At 35.7% G+C, this 2,721-nt stretch overlaps 1 long non-coding RNA gene across 2 annotated transcripts; it reads right to left on the bottom strand.

Annotated features, from left to right (window-relative positions):
* Nucleotides 1–381: 381 nt before the first annotated feature.
* On the bottom strand, nt 382–2,721 carry LOC111093760. 2 transcript variants are annotated; one of them, XR_005383008.1, is made up of 3 exons: nt 2,466–2,721; nt 2,041–2,133; nt 382–1,851 (listed from the first exon to the last, which is right to left on the bottom strand). It is a non-coding gene; the product is annotated as an uncharacterized LOC111093760 (long non-coding RNA). The 2 variants fall into 2 exon arrangements; XR_005383009.1 differs by having other exon boundaries at nt 2,002–2,133.

The raw sequence follows: 2,721 nt of genomic DNA on the forward strand, positions 1-2,721 counted from the left end.
ATTATTATATCTATGCCTGCATCTGTAACTACACATCTGTCTGTCTATCTATCCATCCATTCATCCATCCATCATCTATTATCTATCTATCTATGTATCTATTATCTATCATCTCTCTGAATATTTGGCCATGCTTATCACAGTCAGGCAGTCAGTTTATTTTTCTTTTAGCCTTTCTTTAAATAAAATTAGTGTATTATATGATTATGGCAATAGGATGTTTATTGAAGTTTATTGATTTATTTATTTGAAGGGGAGGAGGGAGGGCGGAGGCAGAAGGAGAGAGAGAATCTTTTATTTTATTTTATTTTATTTTATTTTATTTTATTTTATTTTGAGAGAGAATGTTAAGCAGGCTCCATGCCCAGTCTGTAGCCTGAGGCAGGCTTGATATGGGGCTCGATCTCACGCCCCTGGCATCATGACCTGAGCAGAAATCAAGAGTTTATTAACCAACTGGGCCACCCAAGTTCCCCTTATCGAGGTATAATTTACATTCCTTACAAAACACGAGTTTCAATGCTTCATTACTACACATTTTGATAAATGTGTAAACCCACTTAACCCCTACTCCAATCAAGATATGTAATGCCTCATTACCCCAGATATTTCTTGAGTTTCTTTCTCCATTAACCCCCCCTTGCCTAACTCTATACACTATTTTCATTTTCATCATCACAGATGTGTTTTTGATGTTTTAGAACTTCTTATAAGGGAAGCATACAGAATATATGCTTTTGTATCTGGGCTCATTTGTTCAACATAAGGTTTTGAGATTTATTACTTACTTGTGTGTAGCAGCAGGCAGTTCTTTATATTGATGAGTATTGCTAAGTATGATATGAACTTATGCCTGGCAAGTGTTTTTCTTGCGGGGCCTTTTTTTGCCCTATGTACTTAGCTGGCAATGGAGAGATCGGAGTTCTCAACTTTATCACTCACCCATTTTGTGAATTTGTGCATGTCGCTTCGTCAAGCTAGACCTCATCTTCGTCTGTCCAGGTGCTAGATGATCTATGAATCCATTTCAACTCATATATTTTATGTTTTCTTGTTCATGATTGTTTAGTAACTGAATATCAATTGATAAAGAACTATTTCTAAATTACTAGCAGCTACGTTAATCTTAATTTAGTGATTGTCATCTTCAACTCAATTGCTAGACCACAGAGTTATGATTTCTTCTCTTCCTGAGGTAGGCTTTTCAGTATGACTTTAAAGGGAGTAGAATACATGGTGTATAACTCCTACACTTATCTTTCACTACTTTAATGCAGTACTTTTAGTTCTTGCTAAACCATTTTGATCAAACTGTAACATACTTCACCCATCTCTGTCAAAATCCCCAACATCTTTTAAAGATACATTTCAGTTGTCATATTTTCCATAAAACTTTCTCTAAGCAGTGAAGTTAGGAGTGAGTGAATCTCTTTCACCTTTGAAATCTTACTGCGTTTTGTATCATTCTTTCTCTGTCTTAATCACTTCCACATTCATTTATTCATTCATTCATTCAAGTACTAATGCCTGTGTCTAGCCTGTAATAAGTATAAGGGATACAAGAACAATAAAAACAAGATAAAGTCTCAATTCTCATGAGCTTGCATTCCAGTATGACAATTATGAAACAATTATGCACAGTTACAAATAGCTTGTACTACTAAAAAAATTACTGATACCACTATGCTGCATGACAATGAGATCTGATCTCATCTTGGGTGGATTGGGGGAGAACCTACAACAGCATGATGTTAAAATTCAGGTCTGAAGAGGAGTGAACCATCTGAAGGTGTGTGTGGTGATAGTGGTGGATGATGGAGGCAGAGTGAACTGATTTCCTGGCACGGTGACCTATATTAGAAGGCAACACAACACGGTTTAGAAACCCATGAGATTTCGAAAAGTGAGGGTAAGAAAATTGTGAGAAGAATCTAGAACAGGTAGGGAAGTACAAGACTTTTTACAATGTTAGAGTTTTTTTTTTAAGATTTTGGATTTTACCTTTTGAGCTATTCATAGGGCTTTAAACTGATCACGTACTTAGGTTTAGAAGAGAGTTTTGGACTGAATGTACACGTGGGGAAGTCCGTGGCTGATGGATGACAAATGAAGTTGAATGTGTTGATGAGAAGCCTGTGGAGAGTGTTAAGAATGAGAAGAGGTGTCAATTCAGAGACTTCAGAACCTCCCAGAATAACCTTTTGCATGTTTAGATGTATTAGAAATATTTGTAGAAATACCTCATTAGCTCCCCTTAAATTTTAAGATAATGTGACAGAATTAAAACTTTTAAGTGTAAAGATTTAAATCTAAGCAGTCTTGTTTCAAATTAAGGCATTATCCTTCATTGGCTGTGTGACCTTGAACAATTTGCTTAAATCCTATTATGCTCTTTTTTCTCCTTCTTTAAAATGTAGATAATAATGATTCTACTATGGGAGTCTTAAGAATCAAATGATTCTTACCTAGAACAAAGAGAATGATGCCACCACGTTCTATGCACTAGTACCTGTTGGTCTCTTTTGTGTTCCAGGTTTTTTTTTTTTTTTTTTTTTTTTTTTTGTGGTTTACAAGGCAGAGCATGGATCTGTAAAGCAAATATTCGTTTAAATTTAAGAAACAAAACAGATGTACATGGGGGGAAAAAAGAGAGGAAAACCAGAAAACAGACTCTTAAGAATAGACGACAAATGGAGGGTGCTGGAGGGGAAGTGGTAGGAG

This window comes from Canis lupus, chromosome 33, assembly GCF_011100685.1.
Source record: "Canis lupus familiaris isolate Mischka breed German Shepherd chromosome 33, alternate assembly UU_Cfam_GSD_1.0, whole genome shotgun sequence".
NCBI classification, from domain to species: Eukaryota; Metazoa; Chordata; class Mammalia; order Carnivora; family Canidae; genus Canis; species Canis lupus.